Here is a 21,532-nt window from a genome sequence, read left to right as displayed (position 1 = left end):
TTCAACATTCAGTCCATAGCAGATGGGAAAAAATGAATTATGATTAAATATGTGATTAAAAAAATAAAACGTTCAAGAGCTAGACTGTGAGAATCTAAAATGAAAGAGAAAGAAAGCACAGACCAGCAATGCAAGGGAGAAAGTGACGGCACCCCAAGGAGGTGAGAAAACGTATGGAATAGGAACAACTCAGCTCCAACAGGGGAGAAGAAAGATGCAATGAGATAGCTGACTGTGTAATGTTTCATATCTCCGATGTAGACTTTCAGTGAATATCAAAAAGTAAATAAAGGTCTGTAGGCTTATTTTTACTTAGGCAGGAAAGGACTCGGTTGATTGGGGTATGCTCTGCAAACACACTTGAGGAGAGAGAAAACCTACGAGGCAGAAAGAAGCTGACCACTTCAAAGAAGAATGAATGGCAAGTGAAGTTTCCAGGAGAGAAGAGAAGGTGAACAAAGGAAGTTGAAAGACAGCTCCATGGACGCTCCAATAAAATTGTGCCCTGTGGCTAGTAAAAGGGAAACACAGATAACTAGAAGGAAAAAAAATCAATTCCGACTATATGTAATGTATACTCACTGCATGGAAATAATCTATCTTACTGGATAATGAGGCTTAATAGTTATAATGAATGACTGAAATACATTCTTAAAAAATAAGAGATCAAAAGTCATTGAAGAAAATGTGAGTTATTCAGATATAATTTTAAATAATATATTAACAGCATTTTTTTCCTTAACCCATCATCTTTCAAGATAGAACTCAGAGAGTATCATCTGCTTTCTGCTGCTCTATAATTTATATTCTTCAAAGAAGAGGATTAGCAGGGAAGACATAATATTCAACCATTTTGTCACCAGTAGACATTTTCAATTACCAAAATAAGTTTGCTCAGTAAACTATTTATTTGATTGCGATTAAGAACAGAAAAATTAATTTATGTTGTATTAACTTTCAAGGAGTTTGAAAAAAGAACTGAACACTAAAATCCAGTGGTATCTGGTTATATGGAATCATACCTTCGAACACTTTAGCAGTTCTCAAAACGTGGTCTGCAGACCCCTGGGAGTCCCCCAAGACAATTTTAGGGGGTCAGCAAACTCAGAGGCATTTTAATAATAAGATTATTTGCTGTTTTCACTGTGTTGAGATTTACACTGAATGTGCAAAACAATGATGAGTTCAACAGCTGGCATTTTAAGATGAATCAACGCAGTGGTACCAACTGTATAGTGGTTTCATATTAGTTTCTTTATGACTTTCCTCACTGCCAATACATCCACTTTCACTTAAGAATGCCCTTGGCCGGGTGTCGTGGCTCAGGCCTGTAATCCCAGCACTTTGGAAGGCCAGGAGTTCGAGACCAGCCTGGCCAATATGACGAAACCTCATCTCTGCCAAAAATAAAAAAATTTGCCAGGCATGGTGGCAGCTGCCTGTAATCCCAGCTACTCGGGAGGCTAAGGTAGGAGAATCACTTGAACCTGGGAGGTGGAGGTTGCAGTGAGCTGAGGTTGCGCCATTGCACTCCAGCCTGGGCAACAAGAGTGAAACTCCACCTCAAAAAAAAAAAAAAAAAAATGTCCTTGGTGACACAGCAAAAGCAAAAAGTATTAGTGTTATTAAATCTGGACCCTTGAGTACTTATCTTGTCACCATTCTGTGTAACAAAATGGAAAGTATACATAAGGCCCTGCTGTTGCATACTGAAGTATGATTGTTGTGAGAAAAAAAAATTGTGCAATTAGGTTATGAGCTGAACTAGCTGCTATTTTGTGAAACAATTTTTACTGAAAATAAAAACTTGTAGATAAATGTGGTTATTCAGACTTGGATATTTGGCAGACATTTCCTCAAAAATGAACAAAATGAGCCTGTCACTTAAGGAAAACAACTGACAGTATTTATTGCCAAAAGCACAATTTAAGCTTCAAGTGAATGCTTCCATTAGCTTGACAGCTTTCCAATACTTAAAGGGTTGCCTGATGAATTTTGATAGTGATATTAATGAATGAAATTTTTTGATATTGTATAATGAAATTCATCAACATTTGGAAGATCTGTATAACTCAGCGTAACAATATTCTCTAAGTGTTCAATGCATCATATTACAAAATCAACATTCACATTACACAATAGATCAGTGGATTTTAATGTCATGAGAAGTGTATTGAGATAGTTTCAGATTCTACATTACAATTAACCTTGAAGAAACTACTACAGCAATGTTTGGATGTAGTTTCAAAGAAGACTATTCACAGCTATCTTTAAAAGCTATTAAAATATTCCTCCATTTTAAACTATACACATGTATGCAAGACTGGAGTTTCTTCATTTACTTCGAACACAGCAACATATCAAAAAAGATTGGATGCAGAAGCAGTTACAATAATTCAGCAATTCTCTATTAGACCCAATATTAAGGAGATTTGCAAAAATGTAAAACACTGCCATTCTTCTTGCTAAACTTTTATTTGAAAAATAGAATCATTTCATTAAAAGATATTATTTAAGCTAGTATGTAATGGGATTATTATTGGTTTTTAAATAAATTATATAAAATTTTTTAAACATTTTAATTTCTATTATTGTAAATATAAATACATACATTTTCTGATATCTTTAGTAGAGTTTCAGAGTATAAAGGGGGCTCTAAAACCAAAAGTTTTGATAATTCCTGATTTTGCTGAGCAAAATTTACCTTTAACTATGATTTCTATTCGATCCATAAATAAATTTATTTAATTTTAAATGTTATTTTACCATTAATGTACAATTTATGCCAGTCAAAAAAAACTAGGCCTCACGTTTTGTTGCAAAAGGTTTGAAACCATATCTGATCACAATAAAATTAAAAATCTATGGACCCCTCTCTTTTCCCACCGTTTTGTCAAGACCGCAGAGCAAGTCTTGTGGAAGGAGCCCTGAGGGACTTTTGCACCAATATTGTACTGGCAACCTGCCATGTACACCAATTTTTGTTGTCGTGGCCCAAATTGAAAAACATGTTTTTTACTTTTTCCCTCCTCAGAGAGAGTTTTTTTCTTTTTGTCTTCTTGCAGCACGGTTTAGGAGCCTGAGACAATAATCTTTGCACATTTTTCTCCTTCCTCTGGGAATCTTAACCATGTAGAGACCTTAACACAAACCCTGATGATCCCTTCATATTTATCCAGAATAGCCCAAGCAAAGCATATAAATAGGGTATCAACAACACAAATCAGAATTTTGATTCACAGATCAACACTTATATAACTGGCCGAGGTGCTGGCAATAATCCTGAATTCATATAACATATATTTGTTTAATAAAAAAGAGATGGTGTTTGCTAGAAATACTTTAAAAGGTACCTAATCAGGTATTTTTACCAAAACAGATGTTTCAGATGACAGAATATAGAAGTATAAATCGGAGGTGGGATGGGTGGGTGGAAAAAGGAGTTCTGAGAGTGAAATAAAATCTAAGTTGTCATAGTCTAAGAAATGGACAAGAGGACTTCCTAGCCCATGATTCATATGTCTGCCCCCTGGATACAGGTAAGTCTTACTGAGATCAAAAAGAATATTCAAGAAGAATGGCTTGAGCCCTTGTTGTGCATCCTATAGCAATTCTACCAGTGTCCTCCAATAAATTCCTGAACATTCTCAAGGGCGGGGTTGAGGGGTTAGGGCTGGAGTGGGGTTGATTTTCTCAGTCAGTCCACTCCACAGCTTGGTTTCCTGCTGCTGCCCAGCTCACCCAGCCACAGTTCCCATTTGGCCCACCATGTCCCTCCATGCTGGATTGCATCTTTCTGTGGCAGAGGCACATTGTCACCTTTCAAGTTCACATTCCTACCTTATCTCTCAAAATAATAGAGTCCTAATTTTGACCTTCATAAATTGCAGTCAGCTGAAAGTCTACGTGTTCCGATTGTCTTTATGTCTAAGTATTGGCCAGTAAGATGTGTGTAAAGTTCTGCATGAATGGAAGTGTTCTGTGGAATTTCCAGAAAGCCTCATTAGGAAAGAAAAAATACATTCTTCTTCCATTTCTCTGTCTTATCCCCTGGAATGCAGCTGAGAAGCTCTGTGGGAGTGACTACATGGGGAGGCACAAGGATGAGAGCTTCACCCTCAGGCTGGCAGAGTGGAGATCTAGAAGGAGCATGGGTTCCTGATGACTGTCTGCAGAGTCACCATACCTGCTATGGACCTCTTTTCCCTGGAATTGTTTATGTGAGAAACAATCATGCTTCCCATCATATTTAAGCCACATTCTTTCAAGCTTTCTGCCACACAGAGCTGCATCTTGTCATAAACAATACAACATCTTTTCTTTAATTCCCCAAATTATAAGAAACACAAGCTATTTTAAATAAAAAAAAAAAAATGTTCAGCGGAAACTTGATGGCAACAGACGGGGAAGTATTGAATAGGAAGGAAATACTGCAAATTCAGTAGAGGTCATCACTGTTTCTAGATATTTGTTATCACTTTTCTGCCACAAACATGTTCATCATTGTCTAGATGTGTCCATAAGTCTTTTCCTTCTGATGTACTCTTTAAGAGCTCCTCCTCTCTATTTTGACTTTTCTTTTAAATGCTATCTTCTCATTTACTCATAGTAACTCCAAATACCTCTAACTTCATATTGTCAGTATGTGTCTGTCTTCTTCCCAGCTACTTCATCCAAAGTACATCCTTAGCCTTGCATTTCTCAAGCAAAAATGGTATCAAATCCTACCCCATGCTTTTATTAACAAAAGAACCATCTTCCCCAGAGATAAACTAAGCAATTCCATTAGGAGGAGGAAACAGCCACAATCCTTTTTTTCAGTACATTTTTCTTCACACTCTATTATTACTTAATTAAGAAGCAACAAAAATACAACTGTGAAAATTTAATGGAATCAGAAATTCCCCCACAGGATTTAGCAGAATTTCCGTGTATCATAAAAAATACCTAGAAAAGCGTGAGCCCAGATTCTGCTGATGCTCTTGTGGCTCATGTAAAAGCAGGAACCATCCCTTCCCTTCTAACACAGAAATGCACCTTCAGTAATCTGTTATCCTCTCAAATTCCAGCCAGCTCTTGCTGATGCATGCAGACATTGCCACCCTAAGCCTGCACTTTCTCACTACATCTGTTATACAATGATTCGTCTCTTAAGCTGCCATGGGCTGCAGCTTCTCTCTTAAACACAGCATTATAATGCTTGCATTTGTATTCTTTCACCACTTAGCTTTCAGTTAATGAACATTATCTGAAAACTTTGTTATATAATACGCAATCTTTCCCCCAATCCCAATTACTGCAATTATCCTTCCATTTTTGCCTGAATGATTGAGTAAAAATCCCTGCTCTACAGCCTCCTCACTTGTTCATCTCCATTATTTTTCATCTCCATTGCACCTCTGATAGAATGGAGATGAAATTAGAACATGACACCATCTCAAATTCCTTCACCTCTTAAATCTTAAACTTTAATTTCCTATCACCAACAATTTTCAGCATTCCATCTTTCTCTCATTCTCACAAAGACTACATTTTAAGACTTTTGAAAGAATTCCGGGAAAAGAAGGCTGAGCCAACGTCTCTGACTCTTCTTTTCTCTTCTTAGAAACATTCCAAAAGTAACAAGGGAAAGAAAAGAAAAGACCACTACATCTTCATAACAAAAGCTCATAATCCTGAATGAAATATATAAAGATGAGTTCCGAAGTACAATGAAAATTGGACTAGGGCATTGACTGCTTGTAGGAGATTTGACCAGAGCCCCAGCACAGTGTCCAGGGCAGGGCTTGCTCTAGTTGCATCACACCTTAAAGATCAAACAGTGGTCTCCTGTTACAATAGCAAGATTCCAGTGGGGGGACAGGCATTGGGAGCCTCCCTGATGCCTTTGTGTCACAAATAAGTGGCCGGGAAGGGGGAACTGAAAGAGGAAATATATAGAGATCTGCCTTTGCTGTGAGAGTGGCAGCAAAGAAAACAAAATACAAATAACAAGCAGCCCTGTACCAGCTAGAAAAGAAGAAAAGATCTCAGCACTCCTGTGCGTGCACATTTGGAAAAACACACATGTGGGTGACATAGTGGACTTTGCAGAGTCCCCAGGGGACCTTCCTGCTACCCTAAAATATGGAAGAGTATAAGAAAACACTTGGAGAAATCTGTCTGAATTTTTATACCACAAGCCCGCCTTCCTCTCTGGTACCTCTCGCAACTCTTCTTCAAAACTAACCGGTTGTCCAAAATCAGCAATACTTAGGAAAATAAAGAAAGAAATAGAAGGAGGATGAGGAGAGGAATTCACTAAACAAAAGGCAGATGATCATTGGTCAAAAAATAAATACAGCAAAATAAGTGATTGCTATTTGCACACCTGACTCCCTCAGCAGACTGTAAACCACTATGTTTTGTATTCCCAGTACCAAGCAGAGTGACTTGTACCCAAGAAATAGTGCATCTAGATTTGATGAATAAATAAGTGATTTTCCAAAGTAGCATTTTAAATATTATTGATCTTCTTGAGAATATTACTTAGGGTAATTGAGCCTTCCTGGATTTTCTGAAATGAAAGAAATATGTGTAATTTTATGTGCTAAGTTTAATTAAGGCAGGTCCTTTCTTATTTTCAGTATCCTTAAAGTTTTAATGAAAAGTTGCTCCTATAATGATGATATGTAAGTCCACAGATGTGGTTTTACATCTTTTTTTTTTTCTTTTTTTTAATTATACTTTAAGTTCTAGGGTACATGTGCACAACGTTCAGGTTTGTTACATAGGTATACATGTGCTATGTTGGTTTGCTGCACCCATTAACTCATCATTTACATTAGGTATTTCTCCTAATGCTATCCCTCCCCCATCCACCACCCTCCAACAGGCCCCAGTGTGTTATGTTCCCCACCCTGTGTCCAAGTGATCTCATTGTTCAATTCCCACCTATGAGTGAGAACATGTGGTGTTTGGTTTTCTCTCCTTGTGATAGTTTGCTGAAAATGATGGTTTCCAGCTTCATCCATGTCCTTGCAAAGGACATGAACTCATCCTTTTTTATGGCTGCATAGTATTCCATGGTGTATATGTGCCACATTTTCTTAATCCAGTCTATCATTGATGGACATTTGGGTTGGTTTCAAGTCTTTGCTATTGTGAATAGTGCCGCAATAAACATACGTGTGCATGTGTCTTTATAGTAGCATGATTTATAACCCTTTGGGTGTATACCCAGTAATGGGATTGCTGGGTCAAATGATATTTCGAGTTTTAGATCCTTGAAGAATCACCACACCGTCTTCCACAATGGTTGAACTAGTTTACAGTTCCACCAACTGTGTAAAAGCGTTCCTATTTCTCTACATCCTCTCCAGCATCTGTTGTTTCCTGACTTTTTAATTATTGCCATTCTAACTGGTGTGAGATGGTATCTCATTGTGATGCTGGTTTGCATTTCTCTGATGACCAGTGACGATGAGCAATTTTTTTCATGTGTCTGTTGGCTGCATAAATGTCTTCTTTTGAGAAGTGTCTGTTCATATCCCATGCCCATTTTTTGATGGGGTTGTTTGGTTTTTTCTTGTAAATTTGTTTGAGTTCTTTGTAGATTCTGGATATTAGCCCTTTGTCAGATGGGTAGATTGCAAAAATTTCTCCCATTCTGTGAGTTGATGAGGGCTGCAGGGTATTCCAGAGCACTCTTCAACATCAGGAAAAATGTTTTAACATATAAACAAGATAATTTAAGGGCAAAAATAAAGTTCTCCCTCTGCTAGCTTTCCTCAATTAGCTGTTCTCCTCAAGCTTGATAAGATTCCAGGAGCAAAAGAACATCTCTCAACTTCCTGACACTTTCCAGCACTTGGGACAGGATTGTAGCTGAAATGTTATGGCTGTGTATTATAAACTCAGAAATGGGGTTTTAATAAACAAAAACCACTTTATATGCTGTTTAAAAACTTGCTGCAATCTGTTAAACATGTGGGTATGTGTGTGCAACTGTGCATTTTTTAATGACATTTTTGGGACTTGTATTTTCATCCAAAGAACAATGTTTTCTTCAAAATAATTCCTGGCATATCATAGAGAAGACACCATGTTATCCTCTTGCGTGTCCAGCTTTAAGTGCAACGTGTGGCACACAGAAGAGGCTCAACAAATAATCCCCTAAAGGGGAAGGAGCTGATGAATGAAATGAATGGATGAAAGGGGTGGGGGGAAGTAAAATCTCTTTGATTCTATTAGTTGTAATTCAAAAGTTACCACACAGGGGATAAAAAGAAAATGAAGGGAGAAAGAGTAGTGTTCTAGATTAAAACTTGGGCAGGGAAAGTAGCGTTCTAGATTAAAAGCAACTTCAAAAGCAAATGCAAAGTGGTGCTTAATTACATCTTTTTTTTTTTAAAGCAGCTGTATCAAGCAATAAGGATAAGTGGGGAAATTTGAATATGTGCCGGGTACTAGACAATATGAGACAACTCTATTAATTTTGTTGTTTTGATAATGATACTAAAGTTATGTGAGAAAGCATTCTTTCTTCTTAGATCTGTATAGTGAAGTATTTGGAATAAAAAGTAGGATGTTTAATATTTACTTTTAAATATCGTAACAAAGAAAAAGCAAAGATAGCCAAAATGTATGGTATATATACATGGGAAAGAAGCTCCCGAAAGCAAAGGTGCTCAAGTAGCTCTAAAATTACTTCATTATCTTGAGGGTTTATTGTTAGCAGGTATAAACAGTACTTTTCTTTTTTATCCATAGAAAGAAACCAAGGACACTCTTAAAATAACACCAACTTAATTTTCCAGTAGTTTTTAAACACCACACCTGAGACAAACCAAAATACTCACTCTTCCAAAAGAAGACAAGTTGGCACGCTGTTCATATCCTGCATCCTTTTGTAATATCCCCTGCTCTCATCTCAACCTCTGAAGATCCAAACCACCAATTAAGGTCCAGGTGAAGTACAACCATGACTATGAAACAGTCCCAGCTGGAGGTCATTTCTCACTGCTCTAACCCAAGGCTATTAGCACTTTGGTGAACATTGGAATCACCTGGGTTGCTTTAAAACATTTCCAATTCCGAAACCATCCCTCCAAAGACTGAGATTCAACTGGTGTAGACTGGAGACAAGAAACTTGCATTTTTAATAAGTGTCCTGGGTGAATTTAATGCAGGTGTTCTAAGAACTACATATTGAAACAAATGCTTGAGTAAACACATTTTTAACCCTTTTAAATGCATGTTATTTCCACCATATATTTAATGAGCTTAAAAACAAAAATCACAATTTATAGGTTTTGTTGCTCCCAAGAATCTGGCACAGTATCCTCTCATATAAGGCGATATTAAATATTTGTTGGAAAACGTTACATTTAGCAAGAAGAGAGTACTGATTATCCCTAAGGATTGATATTTATTTAAATATTGTTCTATTTCAGTTTAAAAACATATTTAAATGTGTTGCACTAGTACCCCTAGGTTTCAAAACTTCTCAATACATTTATAACTTTAGGTTGTAACTGAATTGCAAATCGCCAGATGAATTGATTTTTAAAATGTGACATACACACACACACACACACACACACACACACACACATACACACACACACACACAAATCGGCTTTTTTAAAAAAGGAAATTCTGTCATTTGCAACAACATGGATGAATCCAGAGGTCATTATGCTAAGTGAAATAAGCCAAGCACAAAAAGACAAATACTGCATGATCTCACTTACATGTGAGTCCAGCTCATAAAAGTAGGGAGTAGAATTGAGACAGGAGAATAGAGTCTGGAGGCAGGGAACTTAAGGCGTTTCACGCTGACTTCCTAAAACTAAAGTGAAAGGAAAACCCTAATTTTCCATACCTGAGTAACAAAGGAACCAGAAGCCACTCCCTTTGCAAACCCCCACCTTTTCTGTGGGGCAGATGAGAAATTGAAAGTACCTCTGATTTATTGCTTTTTGCAACCAATCAGATGTTTGCATAGGAGTGTAACTTTGTAACTTCACTTCAGCCTCTTTGGTGGCTGTCCACAACCAATCAAACTGATGGCCGGCCACTACATCATTTACTTGAGATTAAACACCAAGTTGCCGATGGGACCTCAAGCGGGTATTCTGTATCTGGGCCCTTGAGCCGGCTGCTGGGCGGCTCCCACAGTGTGGAGTGTACTTTCATTTTCAATAAATGTCTGCTATCGTTCTTTCGTTGCTTCATTGTTTCTTTGCTTTCCTGTGCGTTTTGTCCAATTTTTTGTTCAAAATGCCATGAACTTAGACAATTTGCAGTCAAGACCCTCTACTGGTAACAGAACGATGGTTACCAGGCTGGGAGAAGGGGCTGACCAGGGAAAGAGGAGACGTCCTAATGTTATCCCTCCGCTAGCCCCCTACCCCTCCACAGGCCCCAGTGTGTGATGTTCCCCTCCCTACTTCCATGTGTTCTCATTGTTCAACTTCCAGTTATGATTGAGAACAGGTGGTGTTTGGTTTCCTGTTCTTGTTATCACAAGTTTGCTGAGAATGATTGTTTCCAGCTTCATCCATATCCCTGCAAAGGACATGAACTCATCCTTTTTTATGGCTGCATAGTATTCCATTTCTCTGGTTAAGTATATTTCTAGGTATTTAATTTTATTTGTAGATATTGTCAGTGGGGTTACTTTCTTAGTTTCTTTTTCAGATTGTTCACTGTTGGCATATTATAATGCCACTGATTATTGTATGTTGATTAACAAAATTAACATACAATAATCAGTAGCATTTATTTGTTTATCAGTGCTATATTTGAATTTATCAGTGCTAATAACTTTCTTATAGAGTCTTTGGGTTTTTCTAAACATAAGATTATATTGTTTGCAACAAGAATAATTTGACTTTCCAACTTGGATGTCTTATATTTCTTGCTTTTGTCTCATTGCTCTAGCTAGAACTTCCAGTACTATGTTAAATAACAATGGCGAAAGTGAGCATTCTTGCCTTGTTCCACATCTTAGAGAAAAGACTTTTGGGCTTCCCTGTTCAGTATGATACTAACTGTGGGTCTGTTTATATGACTTCTATTGTTTTGAGGTATGTTCCTTCTATACCCAGTTCTTTGAGAGTTTTTATCACGAAGGAATGTTGAGTTTTATTGAATGCTTTTTCAACATCTAATGAAATGATGATATGCTTTTCGTTCTTCATTCTGTTGGTATGATGTATCACAATGATTGATTTGCATATGTTGAACCATCTTATTTTAAACTGAAGACAATATAACTCTGATTACAAAATGATAACAGACAGGCAAGCAAAGAGAAAACTAATAGAAACTCTACAGTTTAATTCTATCTCCCCTCCCATTTTTTACTTTTTTGTTTGTTTGTTTCTATTTACATCTTTTTATACTATCGCTTAAGAAGTTGTGGTAGATATTATTTTTGATAAGTTTGTCTTTCAGTCTTCTTACTCAAGATATGAGTGGTTTACACACCACAATTACAGCGTTAGAATATTTGTATTTGTCTGTATACTTACTGTTACCAGTGAGTTTTTGTACCTTTAAATGATTTCTTATTGCTCATTAATGTCCTTCTCTTTCAGATTGAAGAACCCTCTTTATAATTTCTTATAGGACAGGTCTGGTATTTCTTATAGAACAAACAAAAGATAGCTTTTGTTTGTCTATGAAAGTCTTTATTTCTTCTTCGTGTTTGAAGGCTGTTTTCACTGGGTATAATATTCTTTGATAAAAGATGAAGATTATTTTCCTTCATCACTTTGAATATATCATGCCAATCTCTCCTGGCTTGACAGGTTTCCACTGAGACGTCTGCTGCCACACATATTGAAGCTCTTTTATATGTTGTTTCCTTTCTCTTGCTGCTTTTAGATCCTTTATTTATCCTTGATCTTTGGGAGATAGATTATTAAAATACCTTATCATAGTCTTATTTGAGTTAAATCGCCTTGGTGTTCTATGCCCTTCTTGTATCTGAATATTGATATCTTTCTTTAGGTTTGGAAAGTTCTGTGTTATTGTTCCTTTAAATAAACTTTCTACCCCAATCTCTTTCTCTACCTCATCTTTAAAATCTATAACCCTTATATTTGTTTTTTGAGGATATTTTCTAGATCTAATCGGTATGCTTCACTTCATTTCCTTTTTTTCTTTTTTCTTTCTTCTTCTCTGTGTATCTGCATACAGCCTGTCTTAAAACTCATTATTTCTTCTGCTTAATTCTGCTGTTGATAGGCTATGATACAATTTTTAGTGTCTCAGTTGAATTTTTCAGTTCTACAATTTTTGATTTTCAGAAAACATTTCAATCTTTTTGTTCAATTTCTCTGATAGAACTCTGAATTCCTTTCCTGTGTTAAATGTTGAGTTCACTGAGCTTCCCCAAAATAGCTACTTTGAATTCTCTGTCTGAAAGATCACATATGTCTGTCACTCTGGGATTGGTCACTGGTTCCTAATTTAGTTCTTTTATTGAAGTCATGTTTTCTGGATGGTCTTGATACTTCTGGATGTTCACCAATGTCTGGGCTTGTTTGTAGCCATCCTTCTTGAGAAGGTTCTCCAGGTATTCAAAGGAAATTGAGTATTGTGATCTAAGTCTTTGGTCACTGCAACCATATTGTACTGGGTGCACTCCAAACCTGGTAATGTTGCAAATCTTGCAGACTTGTACCACCTTATTGGGCTCAGGCAAGATACAGGATAATTTTCTGTATTACTGGGCAGAGTATCTTGTTCTCCTCCCTTACTTTCTCCCAAACTGAAGGAAGCTCTTTTTCCATGTTGGGCTGCCTAGCACTGGGGGTGAGGTGATACAAAAATTCTCCGCCTCACCATAGCTGTTGTTTTACTGGCTTGTGTGCACCTCAGGTCCACTGCCTCTGAGCTCAGCACAGCATCAGTAGTTTCCCAAGGACTGCAGCCCTTGTAGTCTGACTGCCTTTCAAATGTATTCAAGACCCCGTGCCACTTTAGTCAGCCAGTAGTGGAGCTAGCTGGAGCTTAGACCCCTACTACTGGGGCAGAAGTTTCCCTTCTGGCTGAGGCTGTTTTAAATGTTCCCTCTATGGGCACTGGCAGAATTTTGCCCTGTGTAATATGTATTCCACTGTGAAAGGGTAGAACTAAGTTCCAATGCAAATTTCCACAATCACTTCACTTTCCCTCCCCCAAGTACTCAATATACTCTCTCCATGGCACTGCTGGGGATGGGGAGAGGTGGTGTTGGCAATGCAAGACTGTCTTTCCCACTTTCTTTAATGTCTGTTATTTTGATATAATGTTAAAACCAAGCACTATAATCACTCATCTGATTTTTGGTTCTTATAAAGTCGCTTTCTTGCACGTATAGTTGTGCAATTCGGTGTTCCTTTATGAGAGGTATGGGGGAACCATTTTCTGGAGAGTTCTGTTTGACCATCTTGTTCTGCCTTCCTTAAATTCTTCATTTAAAAGAAGTAAAGTTCTTGATTGACCTAGAGAAGGCAAAATGCTATTTTCTCCTTCTCGTCCATTCTGGAATATATTCTGACCATTAAAAATTGCTACTACTTTAATATAGTAATAGAGCAGATAGATACTTCAAATTTATAAATTGTGCATGTGAACTGCATTTCTTTTTTATTTAATAATAAATGGACAAGGTAAATGGGAAATCGTACACTTATTTACTCATTTAATAAGTATTTATAAAATGGCTTCTCTTTGTAAGATGCTATAGTATATATTAGGCAGGAGAATTTCCCAGATCTTACTATATTCAAAGCATAAGTGATATGCAATAATGATACATTTTTAGTTCTATTTGTAAATAAAGAAATTTTATGTATATTTTGATATCAGATAAAAAGTAATACTTTTGCTATTAGTGTTAAGTTTACTACGGGAAGATCAAGAAATTACTATAAATAACATGTGTCTACAGGCTTACCATATTATCTTCAATCTATTTTGTATGAGTGCTAGAAAAATGGGATTTATGACAAAGCATATAAAGTCCTTTTGTTTATCTAGAATCTCTTAAAGTATGTTTCTTGTAAAACTTCTTCCTGCAAGTATAATGGATAGTTCAAGAAAAAAAAAATGTTTATATAATTAAATCAGTTTGGGAAATGCTATATGTTAGAAACTCTCTTTTGGAAATTCACAATACACATGCACAAACTAAAGAGTCTGAATAGTCCCACAGTAAATATATATATATATATTTTAATAAATATAAAATATTTTATATATTTTATAAATATTTTATATTTATTAAAAAATATATATATATATAGCCCAATGTTTCCCAAATTTTGGATAGCATAAAGAAATTTTGGCAAAGAATGTGATCTCCTATAATTCAAAATACAAAATTTTTAAAGGTGGTCAAGTGGCATCAGCTAAAGATGAATACGATCTGCATATATACCCCAAATCTCTGTCTCTTCTGCTCGTAGTGTGGAAAAGTTGTCCTGTTTTTGTTTAAAGGCTTGCTGTTCCACTTGACTCTGCTTATCACCTAATTTAACTTTCTCAATGACTTCATTCCTGCATCATCAATTTTTTGTTAATATTTTTCTTTATTGAGATGCTGGTCCACTGACTATGAAAACAATCTTTCGTAACTCCCTTTTGGGAAAAGATTACTTGAAAAATGTCAAGTTATCACCTATTTCTTTGCTGCCCATTAGGGCAAAATTCTCGGAAGTTTATACTTGATTGATCTTCTTGATGATGTTCCTATGTGTTTTCAAACACCTTCCAGTCTGCCTTTCCCCCACACCACTCCTCTGAGATTGTTCTTGCCTAAGTCTCAAAAAATTCTGTGTTGGAAAATTCAGTGGGCCTTTTTCAATTCTTCTCTTACTTCATATTCAGTAGCATCCACGTAAGTGGCCACTCATTCCTTGAAACTTTATCCTTTACTTCTGAGAGATCACACTTTGTTTTTTTACCGTATCTCACTTCAATCTACTATGACGACTTCACTGCATTCACCAGACTTCAAAAAGTTAGAATTCCCCAGGCTCAATTCAGGTGATTTTTGTTTTTCTAAGCTCTTTCTAGATAATCTCATTAGTTTCCATAGCGTTAAATAACATGATATGAATAGATTTTGATTGCCAAATGTGTAGCTCTAGTTCTTAGTCAGTTCTGAGCTCTAAACTCTTAGAGCTAGCTCTCTGTTGACATTTTAGTGTATACACTGCATGCATCTTAAAGGTAACAAGTCCAAAAGGGAACTCTCACTTTCCCACCTCGTCTGTTTCCGTTTTACCTATAGCAATAAACAGCTCTACGCTCTACCTAATTGCTGCAGTCATTGTCATTCCCTCTTTCCCTTATCCCTTATATTTAACTCATTAACAAGACCTGTCATTTTATCCCTCAAATATTATCTTGGATACATATCCACTTCTCAAATATCCATTCCTTCAAATATTTATATTGGATAAATATCCATTTCTTGACATCCCCATTTCTACAATTCTAGTTCAAGCTGGCATCTAGTCTTGCCTGGACTAGTGCAATTTCCTTCTGACTGATCTCTTTGTTTCTTCTCTTGTTTCACCCCAATCAATACTGCCCTCAGTATTTGAGTGACTTTTAAAACATGTAATCTGATTGATTGACTCATTTCATACCTCACTGCTTAAAAGCCTTCAATGGCTTCCTAAAAAACTTGGAATAAAATACGATGGACAAGTTCTTCTTCGTGTCTGCCTCAGCTTGATCCATTTGCCCCATTTCTCTGTGCTTGGCATTTCTGGTTTCTTTTCTCTTCCTGTAAACATCATCAGTTCTTTTTCTCCTCAGAATCTTGGTCCCTGAATTTTCCTCTACCTGAATTGCTCTTTCCCCTATTTTTCCTACAGTCTACCTTTCCTCTTTCATATATCAACTCAAGCCACCTCAGTCTATCTGTGTCAATCCAACCTAAAGTTGCCAGCACACACATCAGATTCTATATTCTCCAAGTTTTATTTCCTTCAAAACATTTAAAATGATATATATTGATTTTGCTTATTAATGAAGAGTGATGATGAGTTAGGCTGGGCAGTAATTGGACATTATTTTCTCTCTAAACATGCTCCACACACACCCCATACATATCACTGAGGTCAGAGGTCTTTGTATTCTAGTCAACCACTGTTAGCCAAATGCCAAGAACGGTACTAGCACAAAAAAACCTGCTGAATTAATACTTGTTGGATAAATTAATGAATAATCTTCATTACAAACAAATAAGACTTATTTTTCAGTGTCAACCCAGAAGATCTAATCCTTGTACATTCTGATGAGAAGTAAATCTAAGGAGGTGAGTCCATGTAACAATATAGTCTAGATTACAGTAAGAAACCTAGTTAAAAGTGAAATGCGGATCTTCTAAGGTGATATATATCCCTAGCACACTTGAAGTCTGGGTGGCAAACAACTCACCAATTTTTGCAGGTAATTTCAGATAACAGTCACACCTCGCTGTATCCATATCTCCTTTTCAGGCCACAACTACCAATATCTTAAATTTAAAATCCTGGGTTCCAAGGTTATTTTTCTTCTCTGCTCATCTTTTTCATAGAAAATTTTTTCACTAAGATGTAATCGAGAGATTGGCCACTTGAGGGCACTTTAGCTCCTTTATAAATGCTCCTTAAAAAAAAAAAAGCCACCTTCCTTTCAAACAGGCAAAAATCGCTTTCCCTAATATTATATCCCTGATTCTGACACTTAAATCTCAAATTCCTAAAATTCAAATCAGCTACTACTAATTCAAGATATCAACATTACTAACTCATGGCATCATCTTATTCAACTTTCTTACCACAACTCTGTCCTCTGTCTGTCTGCTCATGAAGAGAACACAGCACTATCCATTTTAGTCTAATGATCATCAACTGGGGTGAGTACTAGAATCACATAGAAGAACTGTCAAAATATGCCTTTTTGAGCCCCACTCTGATCCCCTCAGATGCATTAAGTCACAACCATCAAAGACGTAACATCAGTGTAGGAGTGTTTTTTAAAAAGCTTCCCAGGTGCTTCTGACACATACTTGGATGAGAACAAGGGACAGGGCCAACGTTTTCAACCAGCCATGTAAATAATAATAATAATAATAATAATAATGATAATAAAAATCCATGCAACTACTTCTGCTTATCCACAGAATCTGAGCACAAAGCAAAAAAGTATTCATTCCATTCCTGGGTTATTCTTCCTAGATTCCTGGTTGCTTTTTGTTGTTGCAGCTCCCTATAAAGGAAACAATTATATCCCCGTTTCCACCTTCACCACCGCATTTTAAGCAGCACTGCGTTGCTCGCATTCTCTTTCTAGAGTAATATGCTCAGCTGTGGTGGCACAGAGAGGGAAACTGGCCTAAATTTTGTCACAGGCAGCTAGAAAATATTAAAAAGTAGATTGTGATACCTGCACAATTTTCATGTTATTCCAACTGCGAGGGTGAGCTCTTCAAAAGTGTAGTGATACAGTAGCCTGTCTTTCATTGGACTCCTCAGAAAAGCACATCTGCGAACCATCAGAAGAAAAGAATAACTACTTCATCTCTTTACCTCCTTTACCAGCATGATCTCCCACCTTTGGTAACAGGTACTAAACACTGGCTCTAACTTAAACAAGAAGAGATGTTTTCTAGGAAGAATCCAGAGTGGTTCTGATACAGGAGTTAAGAAGAAATTACTTAGGCAGATAGTGAGGGTACTGGAGTCTTTGGTAAGGTTTTGCTTTTAATGAAAAGCAGCCCCATATCATTTTCTTTTCTAACAAAAAGCAGCCTTTTTTGGTAAAATTGAGCTGAAGACATAGATGCCAGCAGTTGTGCCAATCGTGTTCAAAACGGTGGCTCCATCTTCTCTTCTTTTTGCCAGCCACATATACAGTAAGGAGCTGCCAAGATGGTGCTGGTCAAACGGAAAGCCCATTTGCATAACAAGGTTAAGGCAGGGTAACCAGCCTTCCCTGCCCACTATATAAATGTCACACCTGATCAAACCAATCTGTGGACCCTACATACATCTGACACCGCCTCTCAAGCCTGCCTATAAATCCAGCAAACTCTGCCATGGTTTGGCCTTTTCCCTTCGGAAGCACCTCCCTCTCACTAGAGAGAGAACTGTTCTTTCTCTTTCTTCCACCTATTAAACCTTAGCTCCTAAAATCCTCATGTGTGTCTATGTCCTCAATTTTCTTGGTGTGAGACAATGAACTGCAGGTATTTACCCCAGACAATGAAGCTTCAGTTTCAAGATGGAAAGTGTTGTGAACAATTGCATCTCAGAAGAGGCAAGAACCAGGGCACCTCTGGGAATCTCTGCAGGCATTATGGTATTTCCTTAAAGCATATGACTGCCCTAAGGACTGCCATCTAAATGTTTCTGTCTGACTACCTTCAGTTCTGAGGTTTCCTCTGTCAAGGTTCTCATTCCCGAGGTAAGAAGTCAGACGGCCTTCTGTGGATCCAGTATCTTTCTGAAGTGGAAGGACAGTGTCTGGTGAGCAGGTGTCATGAAGGGCCAGCAGCATGTGTACATTGGGAGGGGTGCTGTGTGAGTCAGGCTGCACAGACAAGAATAACATCTACTGTTTTGGCATCTTTCCTTACCACCACATGATGTTTCTCTGCTCTGAGGAGATCATACACCTTGATTTCTCCAAGTATGTGGGAGATTCATTCCAGGCCCAGCAATGCCATTAGCTCCCTTTTTCAGGCCAACTCATATGTATTAGAGAATATATTTATTTTTCCCGCAAGAATATGAGATGCAGGAGGGCTGTACATTGATTCTGCATATTTTTATCCCAAGCCTAGGAGGACAGTTCACTCAGGAGACAACTGGAGAGTAGCACCTTCAATTCACTTTTCTTGGAATCCAGGTTGTATCCTGATAAGAAGCATGTGAAAAAAAAATGAGTGTGTGCATGTTGATGGGGTTGAAGGAGAGATGTTCAACATTAACATAGAATTAATGAATTAATGATGACATAGTATAGTCATATTGGGATACTGAGATGTGCTGCACTTTGGAATAAGAGAGGCATAGGTTCCTATCCTGTTTATTTAGCAGATTATTTATCTTGCCAATGCATCTATTTCTTCCTCTATGGAATGGAGAAACAGTCCTATGAATCTCTATGAGGACTAAATTGGAGAACATGTTACACTGGGTGTGGTTGAATGGCTCCCAGCAGCCAACCCCACCTGTTTCCACGTTCCTTTTTTGTACATGGGAGCTGGGGAGATAAACGCTACATTTAGCAGACTCCTTGGCAGCAAGAGCTCTGGGTGTGAGTTGTGTTCTGCCAACCAGAGGGAGAAGTTGGACGTGAGCTAGAGGCCATGTTCCTTCGACACTTGACTGTTCCTGCTGGCTAGCAACGTGGTAGGAACAGGAGGTTTTTATACAACAGAGTTTGCATGCGTATTTCAGATTTTTCAGTGTTTCAAGATTTGTGACATTACTGCAGCGATGACCTCAGAGCGGGGCACTCTTAATGAGTCAGTTCCACATTATTTTGGCAGTCAACCCACAATATCCACTCAAAAACTGACTTCTCTGACCCTTCCGCTGATTGTCAGGATCTCACTTGCAGTATTAACCCACTTCTGTTTTCAGTCTCTAGACCGGTTTCTGTTTCCTGTTCTGAGCACTGACTAATATAGATATACAAAGTGCTTAACAGAGCACCTTTTTCTGACACTAAAAACTGCTTGATAAATATAGCTATTATTATTATTATTATCTAGTATTTGACCTTAATCAAGTTGCTTAACCACACTTATAGATAAGCCTGAATTTTCATATCTATAACAGAGGGACCTTCTTGAGGAGCTGCTGTACAGATAAAATCACATAATGTATGAAAAGAGCTTAGCACAGCGAGTAGGTGCCCAATAAATTTTGTGTATAGTTACATATTCCTTTTATTCATTTTCATTGTTAACATATAAATTATTTTATTCGTCGTTTAGCTTAATCCACACATAGTATAACACTATAACAGCATCAAACTGTTGTATGCCAATGTGTATGTTATTGACACGTAGTAAATTTCTAAATTTAGAAACGTGTTATACAAGGAGCCAGGTTAAACTTAAATAATGAGAGTTTCTGCAAAACTAATCAACTGACTCTTACCTCTGGTAATTTTTCCTTAGACTCTTTGTTCTACCATCACTAGAGGGCAGACAAATACAGTGAACAATCCGTACCAGCTAAAGCAGTAAATTCTTGATGAGCTTTCTGAATATGGGTAGAAACTATATTTTTCAAACATGAAAATAGAAGAACAAAGATACTATGTAAAAACACAAATATCAGTTAAAAGTTTATATGCTTATTTTAACTTTATAGTTATATAAAATTAGTAAGCACAATTTTCTAGCTCATACTTATGTAAATTTTAAAGTAAAATCATTCAGCAACACATACATGAATTTTTAAAATTAACAAGAGAATTAAATAATATATTCATTAGAACAGAGAGAGAAGGTAGCATAGTAAGAGGATCACGAATCTGGGAATACAAAGACCCAAACTCCATGGGTCACTTTATCTAGTAGATGTTGTAGGCACAGTGCTTTGGGCCTACGAACTTTCAAGATACTCGAAAAATGTTTGGAACTTGTAAAATAATTGACTCCAAACTTTGAAATGAAGACGGTTTTTATTTACACACACACATACACACATATATGCACACAACCTAACAAGCAATATTCCCAAAACAGTAAGAACCTGTTGGGATTATGATTGAATGGCAATAAATGATTTTTATAGAACTGCCTTTACAATATTGGGTCTTACAATCTATGAATATAGTACAGCCCTCTGTTTCTTTGTTTATTTGAGTCTTATTTTAATTCTTTTAAATGATATTTTATACTTTTCTATACAGAGTTCTTGAACATAGAGTTAGGTGTGTAAATATGTTTATACTATTTTAAATAATACCCTAATTTTAATTTCTGACTCTGTTACTGTTATATATAAATACAATTTCTGTATGTGGCTGAAGTTATCTAACTTGCTAAATTCTTTTATTAATTGATATTATGTGTAGAATCTCTTGAATTTTCTGTATATATGATCCTCTTTTCTGCAAATAATATCAATTTTATTTCTTACTTTGCTATATTTTTATTTTTATTTCTTTTTCCTACTGCATTGCTACGTATCCTCCAGTATATGAAGAAATAAATTAATGAAAGCAGCCTCCTAGCCTTGTTATTGAAATAGAGAACTTTTTATTTATCATTATAAGTAATATTTGTTAAAGGTTTATCAATTTTATTAATATTTTAAATTTAGCAACTTTGATATGCCTTTGTTTATGTGTTTGTTCTACTCCTTTTTTTTCTGCTCTCTTGTTTTTGTTTCTATTATAGCCTTTGGATTGAATATGCTCTTTTTTTCCTACATTCAGCACCATGAAATGGAGGCTTAGTTGACTGAGTTTTAGACTTCCCTTTAAAATATAGACATATAGGATTTTCAATTGAAATATCTCTTTGAACACATCTTTA

At 36.7% G+C, this 21,532-nt stretch overlaps 2 long non-coding RNA genes across 3 annotated transcripts in view; both read left to right on the top strand.

Annotated features, from left to right (window-relative positions):
• LOC126950037 (uncharacterized) overlaps positions 1-16,292 on the top strand; it is a 37,002-nt gene extending 20,710 nt beyond the window's left edge. The window contains exon 3 of one of the 2 annotated variants that reach the window (XR_007724033.1): positions 16,251-16,292. This is a non-coding gene — a long non-coding RNA (uncharacterized LOC126950037). Of the gene's footprint in view, positions 1-4,061; positions 4,905-16,250 lie in introns of those variants that run through there. The other variant, XR_007724032.1, reaches the window with a different exon arrangement.
• A 523-nt stretch (positions 16,293-16,815) lies between these two features.
• LOC126950038 (uncharacterized) lies at positions 16,816-19,889 on the top strand. The gene is made up of 3 exons (XR_007724034.1): positions 16,816-16,888; positions 17,451-17,598; positions 18,813-19,889. It is a non-coding gene; the product is annotated as an uncharacterized LOC126950038 (long non-coding RNA).
• The last annotated feature ends 1,643 nt before the right edge of the window (positions 19,890-21,532 follow it).

Source organism: Macaca thibetana, chromosome 1 (assembly GCF_024542745.1).
Source record: "Macaca thibetana thibetana isolate TM-01 chromosome 1, ASM2454274v1, whole genome shotgun sequence".
Classification (NCBI taxonomy): domain Eukaryota; kingdom Metazoa; phylum Chordata; class Mammalia; order Primates; family Cercopithecidae; genus Macaca; species Macaca thibetana.
Note: the sequence above shows the minus strand (reverse complement) of the source record. Positions and strands in the feature narration are given on the sequence as shown.